The sequence below is a fragment of the Ambystoma mexicanum genome, chromosome 13, assembly GCF_040938575.1.
Source record: "Ambystoma mexicanum isolate Mex_15411 chromosome 13, UKY_AmexF1_1, whole genome shotgun sequence".
NCBI classification, from domain to species: Eukaryota; Metazoa; Chordata; class Amphibia; order Caudata; family Ambystomatidae; genus Ambystoma; species Ambystoma mexicanum.
The window spans coordinates 191,524,243-191,541,351 of NC_090938.1; positions in this window are offsets into that span (position 1 = coordinate 191,524,243).

Below are 17,109 nucleotides of genomic sequence, written 5' to 3' on the forward strand. Positions count from 1 at the left end.
GACAAATTGCAGCCATTTTTATGGTTGCTGATTTAGATCTTAAAATTGGCAAACATTCCTCAAAATAGTCCTCGACCACTAAGAAATATTCATATTTACAAAAAAATTGTTTAACATGGATTTTTCAGTGTCTCAGTTTGTGATCAGAGACCCTTTGTGCATGTGTATTTATCTGGAGGAGAGCTGAAAAGTTTCAGCTGCCTGTTGGCTTTAAAAAGAAAGCTGTGTGAGGCTTCCATGTACGAGGATTGCATGAGGCCATAGTGTCATGTCCCCTCCCAACCTCATGTGGCTCGCTAGAGCATCCACACCCAGCAGCCCATCAGAAGCTGCAGGCCTCTTAATTGCTGCATATTACTTTCTTTCTTCCAGTAGAGTTTTTAAATTGGATGTATACGATTTGGCCGTGGCACACTGTTTACAGCGAAATTGACTGTGACAAATTTGCTGCAGCCCTAGCGGACCAAATTTAAACCCCCACTGCCCCCTACTTACCTTATTCACATCTGCTTTCTCTCTGACCCTGCAGCTTTGGATCTGTCCCTCCTAGGCGGGTAGGATCTGACGCCATAGGGTCCACTTTTCTTTTCTTGGTTTTTCCATCCTCACACCTCCAAACCACTGGAAGCAGGGGACACCCCTGCTACACCGGAAGGCCATCATTACCAAACGGGGGGAGCGGGGGATACCCCACAAACCCCACTCCCCATGTTTGATAGTGATACCCAAACTGATCGTTTACAAACGATTGAATGGTACTGGCCAAATTTGGCCAGATTTACCATACAATTATTTGTAAACGATCAATTTGGCTACTACATTTAAAATAGGAGTGATTTATAAATGATGGCTCATTTAAGGGATACATGTGGGTGGACAGCGTAGCTTCAAGATAGACGTAACCCCTTGTTTTTTTTTTGTTTGGCAAGCTTGCTCAGGTATTTGGCTACCAGGATTTTACCCAGGTTGTCATGTTCCCAGTGCAGACGCCTACCCACAAGAAAACAAGCACTTGTCTTGTATTGGGATTTTGTTTTCCAGGGAATATTTCACTACAAATTTCTCGGTTTGAAGGGTGAGCACCTTTATACTTTTCCAGCATTTATATTGGAACATTTCCTCTCTCAAGTTATTTTTCTGGTGTTCATAACCTTTTTTAAAAGTCCAATGCTCTTTTGTTTTGCACACTTGCTTCTAAGGGGAAGGTCAATTGAACTACATTTATATGTTTCACTTTAAGATATGCTCACTTACTGTGTGTATATTTATGGGCGTCAGCTTTTGATTTTCGCTATGGGGACAAAAGTTCCCACACTGAGTGAAGCGCGAGAGCCGTGCTCATCCCCAGTCAAAACAACACGTTTTTTTCAGCACATGATGCAGTAGGAATAGGAAAAAAGCCATATGATTTACAGGAAGGTATAAACAAATAACATCTCAGCAACAATCACCTAACCTGCTGAGTTGCCTTTGAAACATTCTGCTATAAGATCCCCGGATATTCCCCCACCAGGCAAATGGTTTTGGCCTTCTCACCCCCTCCAATCAAGCCTCGGGGGGGGGTACATTAATGAGACTCCCTTCTCATTTTGTAGTGAGCAGCACTTGATAAACAGTTATTATCTGCTTGGAGTTTATTTATTTTGACAGTTAAAATAATCCTTATCTCCACCAAAATGAGTGCTCCCCGGCAAATCCTTTTATCATTATGCCTTATCTGCTAAAATTAGAAGTCTGTACAATGTGGAATGGTCGTTTTCTAAAATCAGTCTTCATGGCAAGAAAAGAAAGAGCAAGGATGGGCAGAGTCCATGAAAACGTATTGCATAATTTACTACAATAATTTAGACTTATTGAAATGTTAGATATTACTGGATTAACACATTCATCTGTATTGTCCAGAAAGTGTTCATAACATCCTGCTCTAAGAGACATTACCCTACTTAGGCATGTAATGAAAAAATAAAAGAATATTTGTGTATTTACACTGGAAAAAAACAGTATCTGTGGTTTTTTTGAAGTGGGCAAACTGGAAAACACTGATAAACAGATTCTGAAACTTTTGGAAAAGACAATCCCGAAAGTAAAAAATAATAAACCCCTAAAACAGGACACCCTAATTATGAGCAATAGCAGTTGTGTTATTGCAGTCAAGTACGCCACAGTATGAGGTGAAGAGTCTGATGCACAATCACACAAAAAAGATCAAAAGAGAGAGAAAAAATTCACAAGTCTCTCACCATAGGATAGAGCAGGTATTACTGAACGGTAATAGCTTCCTATTTCAGCTTGTATGGTTTCTTATTCCCTTTGGGTGTATGTTATTAGTCCAGTAGATGGCAAAACTCACCCTAAGTTACCAGGGGAATCAAGACGTGGATCCCTTGCTCACTGTTCTCAGAGAGGCACAGCTCCACCTCACTGATGATGCACAGCACGGCTGAAACACGTTTATGGGGTTGCTGTTGGTACTCTTGTTCAGAAGAGAATTGCCTAGCATTTGGGTGCTGGACTGCCCCTAGGCAGGGCAAAGACTGATATGCAGGGATATTTCTCCTCTGTGAAAGGGACAGTGAGCTAAAGACTTGGTTGCGACTCTCCCGGGGGCCATCCACCCATGAACAGGTCAATGGGCTCTGTTCATGCCGGTAGAGAGACTCCCAGAACCCCTCTGTTCGATGTATGTGAGAGGCCTGGCTCCAAAGACCTCTCGTGTTTCCTGACGAGGCAGCCGAAATTCCTGTCAGCTGTGTCGGCACTGAGGGTGAACAGCTGTCGCTGCAAAGTTGAAGAGCTCTGCGCAGGCTTGAGAGCTAGGAAAATCCAAGGAAAGGGTACCGCACAGTTCCTTGGGGGAAGCGCTACCAGCAGGTAAGTACAAAATATAAAAATAAGTTATTAAAATGTTGCGGGCATAGATGAAGAGGTGGGAAGAGTGAGATCAGGCAGCCATCATCCACGGCGTCAAGCCACGCCCCCTACCCTCTGGTCTAAACTTTTGTTTTTACTGTTGCACAGCATAATATATTCTCTTGCCTATTATTGTAGTCCTGAACTGTTGCTTTAATTGGTACGGGCCACATTTCAGTGATCAATGAGTCTCACGCATGTTCTTATTTTTTAATAATGCCCATGTGTTTATTCTTTAGCCTGCATAAACTTTTCTATTGTTTCAGAACTTCTTTGTACTTTGGGCTCCATTGCAAGTCTGTACGCATGGGTGTTTGATACTTTAGTATTATTCATAAGTGGCATTCTTGCTTATGTAAAGCACTCAGTCTAAGGTAGTCTAGAGGGGTTCGCGCCACAGTCAAATTGGCATCCAAATTCTTCAGCTCCATTTCTAACTGGGAAAAATGTCAATACTGCTCAATCCGATCTCTAACAATTCTGCATTTAAAGGACTGTGAAGGTATCATGAAGCAAGACAAACAGATTCACTTCCTTAACAAAAAGGACATTATTTTTTATGTCAGAATGGATTAAGGCCTAACTTGCCTTATGCTAAAATGGGATTTTCCTGCCTAAAGAAAGGATAATCTGCGTCAGTAAGTTCAACTTCTGTCTGTCTGTGTCCGAAACCTATACTCTGCCTCAACACTAAAGACTTACAATGTGTGGGGTTGGCAGCACCAAAAGAAACACTTTTTAAGATTAAGTTCAGAGCTTCTTCTATCTCAGGCTTGGTTCAGCTTCCCCTTTCCCAAGTTCAAATTGTTCCACAAAGAAAAAGGACTCTGGGTTTCCTTGCCCGAGTATAACACAATTCCAGGAAATCTCAGTGTTCCCTTCCCCCAAGTTCAGCACAGTTCCAGGATATCTCAGCTTCACTGTACATACACTCCTTTTGATTTGTATCAAAACAGGTATTTCAGCACATGTATCACACAGCCTTTGTCTTTAAGCTTTCCTTGGCTTTTTCTCGAGTTGGACTACTTGGTCTATGCACAGTTGTCGGCCTGCACTGTCCACCCATTACAAGCCATCCAACCGATAACCCTTGGCACTTAGTGATGCTCTTAGTTCTTCTTGTTTAACACTGGTTTTCTACCTAGCACCAGTGTTGGCACTTAAGATCAGCTGTGGTTTCTCTCTGGCAGCTTTGGGGCTTAATCACCATTTGTATATTGGCTTTGGCACAACTTGCATTCACCTTGGTCCGTGGTGTATGTCAACTTCCACCAGCTTGCATTCACCTTGCCCCTCTGAGTTCAACAACCTGTCTTTTACACTTGCTTTTCATTCAGTTCATAAATATTCATGAAGGCTTTCACTTTGTTTCTCAATGCTTTTAGCAAATTTCACTCCGTACAACATAGCACGGTATTCATTTTCCACGTGTGCTATCATTTCACGTGATTTCCATATCTTCTCTTTTTAGTTCAGTATTCAATATGTTCCATTGTATTTCCCAAAATACTCAGCACCTTCTTCATGATTCATTATTCCTTCATTGTATTCCCCAAAACACTTGGTAACTTATTCACAATTCCCTATTTCGTAATTTGGGTTCCAAACCCACTTATTATGAGCTTTTTGCTTGTTTGCAAACATTAAGGGCCTGATTCATGGAACGTTTTCCTATGGGATTACGCCATTATACAACACTTCCATGAATCGGGCCATAAATGTCTTACATTCGCCCCACAGCACCCCAGTATGAGTAGTGCCTATCTCGCACACACAAAAGCTGCTCTGCTTCACTGGGCGTCTTCTTGCCATTCTCCGTCCTGCTCTCTACTCCCAGATAGATGTTGGGAGGTCCACTGCGGCATTCAGGAGTTCTGTGTTCCCCAGCTCCAGCTGGGAACACATAACTCAGGCAATTGCTAGAGGGTTGGTCCTCTCGCGCCCCACTATGGTCGCGGCACCTCTCTCCTACCCTGGGAACACAGTCCTGCTCCACGCCACACGTCTGCCACCTTCTCTCTGGGCAGGTTCTCAATTCGCTGCTTCTTGGGCCTGCTTTTAAGCACCTGTAGCCTCCCAATAGGTTGTAGGTGTGAGTAATTTGCCTGACCCTCATTTCACCAATTAACTGGCCATGCCTGATCCTGCATAGGCATGTTACTCGTCTCAGTACCACAGTGGGGAATCTGACTAGATGTGTGCATTGCTCCTAGCCGCTTCTTCATCGTCCCAGTCTTAAAGGGATACACTTTAGGGTTGTAGTGTGTGGAAAAGATAGGGACTGATAAAACCCTATGAAGGAAGAGGGAGGGTAGAATTCAATTGCATAGGGAAAAGGGGGGTACCATGTCTCACATGCAGACATCCTCTCCCCACTCCCCAAGGTCCCTCCACCTAGGTGATCCTCTGTCGCATAGCTACCCCCAGGGTGTGGATCCAAAAACAATGGCTTTCTCTGGCCACCTGAAGGATCCAAGGGGAGTAGATGGGAGGATGCCCTCAGGTTCTTCATAGAACCCAGACCTAAGCAGGAGCTTGTCAATCATACTGTGACCTCTGCTTCTCTCCTGGTATCCGCCTACATTCACCTATTTACTACACTCTGTGGGAGGCCGAGCAGCCCCGGAGTTAACATTCTGGAGTGTTATCTGTGGTATAACTTTAAGGTAAGCCCTGTCAAATAAGCCACAACATCGATTAGGACTGCCCTTGCACATTTAAAGACCCTCATGCATCCACATTTTACAAGTACACTAATTTTCCTATTCTACAAATCTGCCTTCTTACACATTGCAATAAAGCTCAGAGAAGTTACACTGAAACTGTTGTTTCCACATCATGAATTATATGGTGCACCTAACTGGACCAACATGCACCCATGCGATCACAAAACATGCTCCCCTCCCCGCTTCATCTGCCCCTCCAGTTTTTTTCTGGCACTTATTCCACGTTCCCATCCTCTTATCTTCTCCCTGTGCCTTCCCCTTCCAAAGTCGAAGATCCGGATATCCGTGTAGGGGTGCCATATGCCAAATACTGAACAAGCCTAGATCACTACCGTAGTAATTTGGCACAGTGTAAAAAAAACGATTAACATTGGATACCATAACACGAAGAAGGGTTAAGCTATCTCCAGTGTTGTCCAGACTGTGTTACGCAAACATCTATCGGTCAAGTGTGATGAGCATTAATAATAGTCCGCAGGAACCATCGGGAGTTTAGAAGAGAATTAGAATGTCTGTGGCATCATCAGAAGTAATATCACAAATGAGTACTTGGGCACAGCCCGCTGGGGCGTTCAGAATGCAAGCATTGCCGAACAGTACAGGCCCACATTCCAAGCGGCTTGTTGGCTTCTCTGGCTCTCCTCTCTTCCCCACACTCTAACCCACCAGCACCTGCTGCCCGACTCCGATCCTCCACTTGCTGCTGCAGAGCTACAATCCGCCCCTCTGTCTTCATCAACCAGTGGCCATGGAAAGGGAAAGGGGCTCTTCCTAGTGCCGGCAGGGCCGCCCCTCATGACAATATTGCCTAATTAAAAATGCTTCTTTCTATGTCCACCTGGCAGTATGAGGAGTTGGGGGGTAGTTTTATTTGTAGGAGATTTAGGGTGAAATTGATTAACTGAGCAGGAGAGCGTGAGGGCACGGGAGAATAAACCACTGGGCATTAATGTTGGCAAAAATGAAAGAGTAGGAAGGGCTGCTAGTTAGGGTTCAGGTGAGCGGGGGAACAATTCAAAACTAGCTTGAAGTGGGTCTGCTTAAGGATAACGTGAGTATTGACTTCGACTCAAATTTGGCTCACAAATATGTGCTCTAAGGAATTTCAGAGATGTTCCTGGAATCACCGGATTTGCTCCACTTTTATCCTTTTGGATCATTTATACAGAGTAACAAGATTTCCCGGTTTTGCCGGGACTGTCCAGGAATTTGACCCTTTGTCCCCCCATCCTGAGAGTTTTTTTATTTTTTTATTTCACATCCCTGTTCCGGTTTTTGGTAAAGGGAGCGGGTGAGCTCTGTCACAATCCCAGCTAACTGCAGGAATTATTAAATTTTCACAACTGGCAACGGAATACATATAATGGGATCAATATTTTGCAGCTCGACTTAAAAGATCTCTATGGGTTCGAACCTGCAACTTTGGAGATACCAGTCACATACATAAGCTGATTGCAACACAGAGACCACTTGGCCATGAAGCACATGGAGAAGACCTCTATCAATCTGAGCAAAGACTCCTTTAGAATTAACATGTTCTATTAACTGGGTTATATTTATAAAAAAAAATCAAAGCATTTATATCCACGAGAAGTGCTGAAAATACTGTGGGATCCGGATTTGGGGAGGGGGACAAGGTTTATTGGTGGGTGTTGTTTTTTTCTTACTTCTGTGTCTGTGGGCGATCGCGGAGCAAATCCCAGATGCTCTCACACATCTCTCGATATACTCACATGCAAACCTTTGGGTACCAGGCCCATTTTGTCAAGTGTCCTGCCCGCACCTCAATTACCCCTTGCCAACATGTGCAGAAGAGCATGACATCTCAGGCACGTAAAAGTGAAAACCAAACACGTGTGGATGGTCCCACCAAAGCGAAAACTAAAACAATTGTAAATCTCCCAACCAAAGTGAAAAATAAAGTGTGAATCTTCCCACTAAGCATTGTAGGCTGGTTGCAGTGTTTCCTTTACCTACGTCAGACATGCTTCCTTGCACGTTGTAGTGCAGTCTGTGGGAGTAAGTGTGTCCACGAGTGCAATTGCTCAGCACCCAATGTTGCCATCTTTGTGCAACCTCTTCTCATGGGTTCGAACACAGGCAGGGTCAACTCTGCTTCTGATTCTGGCGACTGCAACCTTTGGCTCGCCAGATGTTTTTTATTGCAACTCCCAGCCGCACTAAGGCAACATAGTAAGTTATGAGGGATGTGCATTGTAGTGTAAAACACGTAGAAAGCCCATATGGTGGGATTGGGCGAATATTAAACCATTTTGGGAAGAAGTGATAGAACATATCTCGAGGGTTAGGGGTTGCACCTTCGCAGTTGACCCGAGGCTGGAGTTATTGGGCATCCCTGACAAAGCACCTGATCTGCACCTCCAGCCTGGTGTCATCTGCAGGCCCAATTACAAATATGGACCTGAGACACCACGGCAAGATGGCTGCTGCAACAACATTCACCTGCAATGGCTCTGTGCCTGCTGTGTTTGGAACTCTCTGATTGGCCAGCTGATGGTCCAACACGAACTACTCCAGTGAGTCAGCAGACGAAGCTGGCCAGATCTCAATGCCGACGGAGCTTATCCCTACAGACACACAGTGAAATCATCACCCACAGCCTGGTGTCAAATATGGACCTGTGATGCCACAGCAAGATGGCTGACGCAACGACATACACCTGCAAGGCTCTTTGCAGGATCCGTGTTCGGAGCGCTCCAATTGACCAGCTGATGGCCTAAGATAACCCACTCCAATGAGCTGGACAGTTCCAAAGGCCAGATCTCAAGGCTGGTGGAACTTGTCTCTGCCGAGGCACGGCAAGATTGTTAGAAAAGATTTCTCTGAATGCAGCTTCCCTCAATTTATCGACCCCCCAAACCTTTAGCATTTTGTTACAGAATCCGGCCTGACTTTTACCAGTGAAGCACAGCCTTCAGCTGCACTCCACTGGGCTTTCGCTCATTGTTATGGGGAAACTGATAAGTCCTTCAGGCTGTCAGTACTGAGAAACTTTGTTTCTCTTTATCGTTTCACTTCGTTGCCACTTTTGGTAAAATGTTATCATTGCACAAAGTACATTACTGTACCGCACAATGGGGTCCTTTTGTTTCCTGGCCCTAGTCATCTTCTAAGGATTTTGTGGTGATTGTACAGTTTGCCTAGGATAGACTGGTGTCATCAGGAGCTTTACTTTGTATTTTTACAACTTTTTACGGAGCCATACTGTGCTTACTGCGTTTGGCTCATGACTGTGGCTAGTGTCCATCATGGCCATGCCACAAGGTCTTTTGTTTGTTCCTTTGGCCATTTTGTTGTTTGGCCTTCCCCCTGGTTTTCGTGACCTGGGACTTCCTTATTTGGGCATGTAGTTGCCCACCAAAACTGCTTAATTCGTGGGTTACTGCAGGTCACGTGTGTGGGTACCCAGGACGTGGGCAGGGACTATCTGGTCCAAATCCACAATACTGGTGCAAGGATGTCTGGTATGCACAAGAGCATGAAGACCTGTAACGAAGGCATGGTATAAAACAGTAAGACAGACACAAGTGATCACAGTGCAAGGGTGTTTATTGAACTTCTATTGGGTTTGAAAACACCTTTCTAATCCTACATCTAAAGATGGGAGCAAGCAACATCCATCAAATAATAATAAAGCCGTCCTAGTTGAGTCTGTCAAAATAAAAGGCCTATACAAATGAACTTATTGCCAATCCTTACTTGTAAATCCAAATCGTTTCGGAAACAATGTTATCCAAAAGAGAAGTGTTCAAGAAATGATATTCAAGCCGTTGGCTTCATTTCCCCATGTTTTCAGCACAGAACAAGGCGGCACACTCTTTGGCTTCTTTATCACAAGAATGCAGTTCAAAACCTAAACATCAGGACCTTCTGTGCCAAAGACTTTGTCATTCAAAGTCTCTTTTTTCATAGGGCCTGATGGCAACATGACAAACATTAAAGTTCCTTTCTTCTTAGGATTTCATATGCAAGTTCTTGGGTGATTTACTGTTCACCCCGGATCCCTCTCTGCCGTGCTCAGACCCTCTTTAACACAAAACCTTCAATTGGTCTCCCTCCACCGGGCTCAGACCAAATTTCTCCAATTCATCATAATCAAAGACTTTCGACGGTGCATCGGATTTTGTTTGACCCGTTGCAGGACCACTTCGACTCATAATTACTTGTTCTTTTCTTGATTTAACCTTTTTCACACTTGCACTTTTGCCACTTCTCAGCTGGATACCTTACAGAGTCCTTTGATTGTGCACCCACGCGGTGCTGGACCACTCTGTCAAAGGTATTGTATCTTGCTTTTTAAAATTCTGTCACTAATCAGCAGTTCAACTTTACTTGTGTCTCTTATCAAACGTGTTTTAACAATGTTTGTTCCAGCACTCGCCATACAATGTTGCTGCTTGCAACCTTGGCTTCAACACACAGCGACTGGTGATTCTCCTACCTTGATTTTTGAGGCGGGAGGGCCCCGGGTATCTCTGACACACAATGTAGGATTTTTCAGCCTGGTTTCCCAGTCTTGCGCTTCTATTTTCGAGGTTTCTGGAAAGTAACGGTTCCTTGATGGAAAGGTCAAGGGAACTTCCTTTGTTGTGATCCCTTCTGTTTTGCCGTCTTTCCTCTCTCGTTCAGCTGCTGTTTCCTCATGTGCTTTGCCTCGCTCATAGTGTGCTCTCGTGTTCCACCTTTTATCCGTGTGAGGACGCTTAATGGAATTCAGGTGTGTGTTATAGTCAGTAGACCAAAACTGTGCTACGGGCAGTGAGTCCTGAAGTCACTTACCAGTGACCTCTTGTTCATCCATATGCTTTTACACATCAGGGATTCCTTGTGGTCCTCTCTTTGGCTTGGGTGGCCTCTGCTACCTAAAGCCCTCCAAAAGTTGGGATTAGCTTTGTTCATTGTAGCAGATCCCCTCCTGCCTCTTGGAACCTGTTTACACCCTTCAGAATTCTACGCCTAACTTTTCCAGTTTCCTAAAAAGGTATTTTGTGACTTTTACGCCTGCGCCGACATTGAGCACAAGGCTATATTTATCATAGGAAAACGGTTGTGGGAAAGATAGAGAGGATCTTAGCGTGATACTGAAAAAGCAAGCAACAAATTACAATGTAGGTGCGATTTTACTTAACCCGTCGCGCAAGCTGCAGCAAATGTAATTTTATCGAACGCCAATGAGAACAGAACTCCGTGGACCAGGTCATTTACAAAACACAGTATGAAACCCTTGGTTTCTAATTTCCCAATAGACTATATTTGCCTTTTAAAATGGCGGAAGAAGCCAAAACAAAGTGGCTTCTTTGTTTTTTGATAAAGCTCCAGTTGTGTTAATTCACTCGCGCCCAACAACCATGTTACATACTAGTATTATGAGGGCATTTTGCTTCTTTGTGAGCCTAACGGCCTAACCGGCGCACCTTATTTCCCACTGAAAACTGTATTTAACTCGTGCTGGAGGACTCTAACACTTCGTCAAGCAAAAGCAGCACCGAATCACCAGCAGTACTAAACTCTAAAGTCTTAGGCATGCCCACATAGTACTAGTATTTGAGTGGGCAAGCTTTACATCTAGGTCTCTGTTATCACGGAAGGGCACTAACAAATAAGTTGATATCACAGCCCATGCACTCTGCCAAATTATGAGGAGCATGCCTTTTATCTTGTTAACACCCACAGGTATGGTGATTGTACACAAACACATCGATCAAGGCACTAATGACGGGATCTAGCCACTAAAATCTAGATTGGTAAGTTTAACCTTTCCCGTCTATTAGTTAATATGGTTAATAAGTGCTACGGAATGCAGGACCAGGTTAAGTTGATTATTTTGTAGAATTTTGGAATACAAAGTAATTATTAGGAATGCTAGAACATATATAATTCAATCAATACATCAGGAGGAACACTAGAACAAGTGGCATATCCCAATAACTATTTCTTTTTTGATTGGATGTTTACTTGAAAAATGTCATGCCGCAATTGATTTAAGATTTTATGTTTACAATCTCAAGGTTTTACTTACCTATGATTATTTATTTTTCTTGTCTCTTTGTTGTTTTCACTCAATTACCCAACCTATCCTACCCTGACCCAACCCCTTCAATCTCTGTCTCTATGCACAAACTACAATAACGCATACTGTATTGTCTATGTATACTTGTGCTTAATTGAACTATACCTTCGCATGACACTGTATGATCACTTCTAGTCCAGCTTTGAAGAAGGCCACCAGCTGAAACACGTGTTGCATACTGGACATTTTCTATGACTATACTTTAAGGAACCAGTGAATAAAACTATATAAGTTAACTGGTGCAGATAGCATGATGGCATCATTCTTACACTCTATTCATCATAGGGCTGGACTTATAAAGTTAGGATTTATACTTCTCAAGTTTGTCTATGCTCTAAAGGTTATTCACCCTTTTCCCTTTCAGGTGGTGGTGGAGTTACTAACTTTATTGCATTGACTCCAGTGATTATATATATTTTACATAGTGTGTTGATTGTGTGGTGGTTTGCTTTTACTTTTCCTTATTCATTTGTGTTGATATTTGGGCCCCTATTAATAGTATATGTTGGTATACTTCTGTCTATTGATTATTCTTGGTGTTTCACTGTGTGTGCTCATTGAAGACCTCTGATCACCCTCACTCGTCCTGAAACCTAGCCTTAACTGTGCTCCAAGCTACTGTGAATTAGTCTGGCTATCTTTCCAGATGTGTCCCCTGTTTCACTAACAAGAGTGGCCTCTTAAACATCTGTCCCCCAGGGCAGACTTTAGAAATCCATTCTAATAGAGATCAGCACCTCCAGGCTGGTGTCATTTGCAGGCCCAATTGCAAATATGGACCCGAGACACCAAGGCAAGATGGCTGCCACAACATTATTCACCTGCAATGGTTCTTTATCTGCTCCATGTGCGGAGCACTCCGATTGGCCAGCTGATGGCCTAACACGACCCACTCCAGTGAGCCGGCAGGCAAAGTCAGCCAGTACCAAAGAGCAAATCTCGAGGCTGATGGAGCTTGTCTCTGCTGAGGCACGTCAAGATCAGCTAAGGAACTGCACCCCCAGCCTGCTGTCATCTGCAGGCCCAATTGCAATATGGACCTGAGATGCCACGGCAAGATGGCTACCACAACGTCATTCAGCTACAATGGCTCTTTGCCTGCACCATGTTTAGAGCTCTCCGATTGGCCAGCTGATGCCCTTACATGACCCACTCCATGAGCCAGCAGGCAAAGCAAGCCAGTTTCAAAGGCCAGATGTTGTGACTCACTCCAGTGAGGTGGCAGGTGAAGGCCAGATCTCAAGGCCAATGGAGCTTGTCTCTGCTGGCCTCCGTCAGACAAGCCTGCAAGCCACCATACCAGATCCGCTCTCTCCTGCCTGCTGTCACCTCATTTCCTGGACAAGCATTGAAGGTAAGCCTTGGCACCTGCCTCCAGCGTGCGCATCAGCTATGCCCAGCAGCATATTTCACTGCTGCACAATTTGCATTAATTGCTACCTGAATATTCCATTAGCCAAGCCTATTTCATTAACCCCACTGCTGCGTCCATGGCACACATCCGATGCCTACTCCTAGCGTTCCGCATCCTTGTATGTACTCTAACGCCTTCCAGTCCTGAACACCATGACAATCCATGTGGTCTGAACACTAAGCCAGACCATGCTACTAGCCTCTCGAGTGCCTTGTATCACCAGACTCCCCAGCCCACCCTCTTCCTTCCACCACTCGGCCAACAATGTCATACCACCTTGCACATGCCACACTTAGTGACTCCTAGTACCACCTATCTGGCACACCCCAATTCGCTACCCCTGCTGCAGACCAAAAGCACTTGTGCTCGCAACCTAACTATGCAGACGATGCAAACATGGAGCTACTCCCTCCCTACCACAGTGCCAATTCCCAACCATGCCCACTAGGAGAACGCTCCCAGAACCTGGCAGTTTGGACCTTGATCCCCACCACTGAACCGCATGCCCCTGCGATAAGGCTGCGCAATGCAAATCTCCAACGCTGCACAGCCCTCAGCCCTCTGCAACCATCAGCAGCATCACCTTCACACCCAGTAACACCACCCAATACCTCTCAGGCCTTTGAAGTCCTTCCGACCCACGCCCCACAAGCATCACCCCTGGTGTATTTTGCTCAACACTAGATCCCTGGCGGCCCATGCTCACGACATAAAGGATCTCATTGTCCTAAGCAATCTTGACATCCTAGCCATTACAGAAAATTGTCTCACTCCTGCAGCTATCTTTTGCTGTCCCCACAGGGGCAAAAAAAGTGGCACACTTGCCCTCATCTACGAGGACTCCCTCTCACTACACTCCATTAACTCCGCCCGCTCCCTAACCGTGAATCTATTTCTGCCAAACTGAACTGTTCGCCCAATGCAACCATCACCCACCACCTCATTTATCGACATCCAGGCTCGACTGCGACAGTCAAGGATGACTTCGTCCAACTCATTTCTACGAACCTCAAGCCTATCACTCAACTCCTAATCATGGGTGACTTCAACCTTGGTTTTAATGATCCATCTGACATAGAGGCCACCACCCTGACCAAATCTACAGCCACCTTGGGTTGCATTCAACGTATCCTCAGTCCAACACACTCCCAAGGTCCGACTTTAGACTGGCTCCTGGACCATGAGGGCAACATCACTGCCCTGTCTTTGGTCAGATCAGGATCTATGTGATCACTATGCCGCCTGTAATTCCGCAGATGAAAATGTCGACTCCAAATATGGTGCAGAGAAGTGATCAGATAGTTCAATTTTGGCCACATGCCCCAGCCCGCATTGCCCTACCCGCTCCCGTCCCCACACCTTTACGACGGCACACTTCTGTGTGCACCGCCGACTCACCACTATCTCTCTGGCATCAGTTCTTCCCACTGACGTGCAAGAACCTTTTATTTTTTTTTTTTTTACTTTCATGTCCCCCATTTACCACAGTGGTAGGCGGTGGACACCCCTGCGACTCCCGACTCCCATTACTACGACCAAGGGAAGCGGGGGGATCCCCACAACCCCTGCTCCACTTGGTCGAAGTAATGGGAGTCTGAATTTGTTATAATGCTGACTGCGCAGTGAATGTGCAGTAAGCATTATAAAGGAACAGTATTTGTATGTTTCCGTCAGATCACCATACCATCACTTAAACCATTCCCATCCCAAGCAAACTCAGGCAAACATGCACCAAGCCAGGTGCCCCACTGTCCACCACTTTTGCTCACAATACTTGCAAACTCACTAGTGCCCGTATCCTCCCTTTATTCAGCCATTCCTTCCCCCTTTCCAGTAATCTCCAAATAGTGCATAGTAATGACCTTATTACTCCTAATAGCCAAGGTGGTCATAGCATCAAACGGGAAAAGAAATGTGATCCCACAAATACATCTTTGGTGGGTCAGAATGTGGTCAGTGATGGCAATCGAAAAAGCTGATCTGCGAGATGGCTGAGAGGGGTTTGTATACAGGTGGAAACGTCTGATAGGCTTTGTAGGTGCCTTTCCCCGTCTTAAAATAACAGGCAAAACCCCTTGTCGGGGAAAGAGGCTCTGAGACCCGGCTGCAAGAGTTCAAAGGATGGTTTATTTCTCCAGCTAGGAAATAACCCAAAAAACTCTAACACATTTACATCAGTGCCAACATTTATATTAGTTAAAGTAATTCTAACAAAAAATACTAAATGGACCCGATTGGCCAGACGGTGTGGTGCTGTAGGTGTGGGTAGCATCTCTTCCTCCTGGTTGGCTGAGTATCTGACGGACGTCAAACATCTTGTGCTCCATGCAGGTCAGGGTCCGGTCACTGTGGTCACTACCTAAGCTAGTATTGTTTCATACTAAATGACAAATTATTTAAAACATTTTATGCTACTTGTCACATTTCTACATGAGTTACACATAATGATTATTGTCAGTACAATTGGGTCATTCGTGGCTTCAATTGAAGGCCTTGACCTTTATTGTGCATGTAAAAGAATTAGGCTATGTTCGCATCTCTTTCTAGGTTTCAAATTCATTAGTGCAAGTAAAAGCATATATAATAATTAAAATGCTTAAGGTTAGTAGTGGGTGTGTTGGGTGGGTTTCGCAGCACAGGCGAGGGTCTGGCACTTGAAAGAAATACCTTACAGGGGATGCAGGGTCAGAATGGCAATAAATTGTTTTAATGGGGGTGGTTGGCTTGCACTTTTATGAGAACGAATCGAACAGAAAGTGCTTAGCTCATCTTGGTTCACATGCAGGTTTTCAGGCAAACGGTGATCTCAGAGGAAGAAAACTGTAGCATATTGATTGTTGCAACTTTCTCTAGCCTCAGCGTGAGAATGGAAGCGCAGAGCTTTTCCTTCACAGGGGGAGTGCAAGGATGGGGGCCAGCCAGCTGCCTGCGCGCCTTGTGTGTGTCTCTGTCCTTGGCTGCTGCGGTGGAAAGGGGAGCTGAGCATTGCTGTACTATCGCAGTGAGGCCTGTTTGCCCAAGATGGAGTCGAAAGGGGGCACAAAAAATGGATGCCCTGTGTCCTGCTCAGTAGTCCCATCTATGCAGCAGTCAACCGTGGTTAACTTTACATAAGGGCAAGGGGCAATACCACTACTGGAGGCACGCGGTCCAAGCCTTGTACTGAGGAGCGTACGACGCCAGGGGGCCTGAGGACCCCTCGCTCCCATACAGCTTCTTGACCTTGGAATTTACATACCTCATCTGCCCACACAGATTTCGATGAATGAACTTTTTTAATGTATTAGAATCACGACATTGTCCAACTAAGCCCGGCTGTTAAGAGGATATGTGAGGCTTGTGCCGCCGTGAGGGCACCGGATTGGATAGAAGGGGACATACTCCGGCACATATAAGTGTTGCCATTTGATTCCTGTGCAGTTCAGATACACCACCAAGGTTGTCCAACTCCAGGCCTCGAGGGCCAGAACACTGATGGTTTTCAGGATATCTCTCATTAATATTCATGAGAAGAAATGTGCATACATTTAGAATCATTCTATGCAAATTCATCACATGCATATTATTGAGGGATATTCTGAAAATTCAACATGTTTCTGGCCCTCAAGGCTTGGAGGAGGACAACCCTGGCGGGGGTGGGTTATTTTTGGGAAAACGTGGCAGCACAAATGTTCGCTTGCTACAGTTTTCCATATATGCTTGTCTATTGCTGTGTCTTTTGGTTGGAAATTTAAAACCAATAAAATACTTTAGATTAAAAACAAAAATACATGCAAAGAGCCACAAGGTCAATGGTACTGCGTAAATGGGGTAACACTATCTTCCATAGTGCTGAGCTTGCATCCTGGAGGAATCTGGACTGAGGCGCTAGAAGTAAATGAAATTAGTGAATTAACTTGTAATGCCTTCTGTAACCCCCCCACCATGTGCTAGTAGTGTAAGCAGAAACCACTGCAGGAAAATCTCTC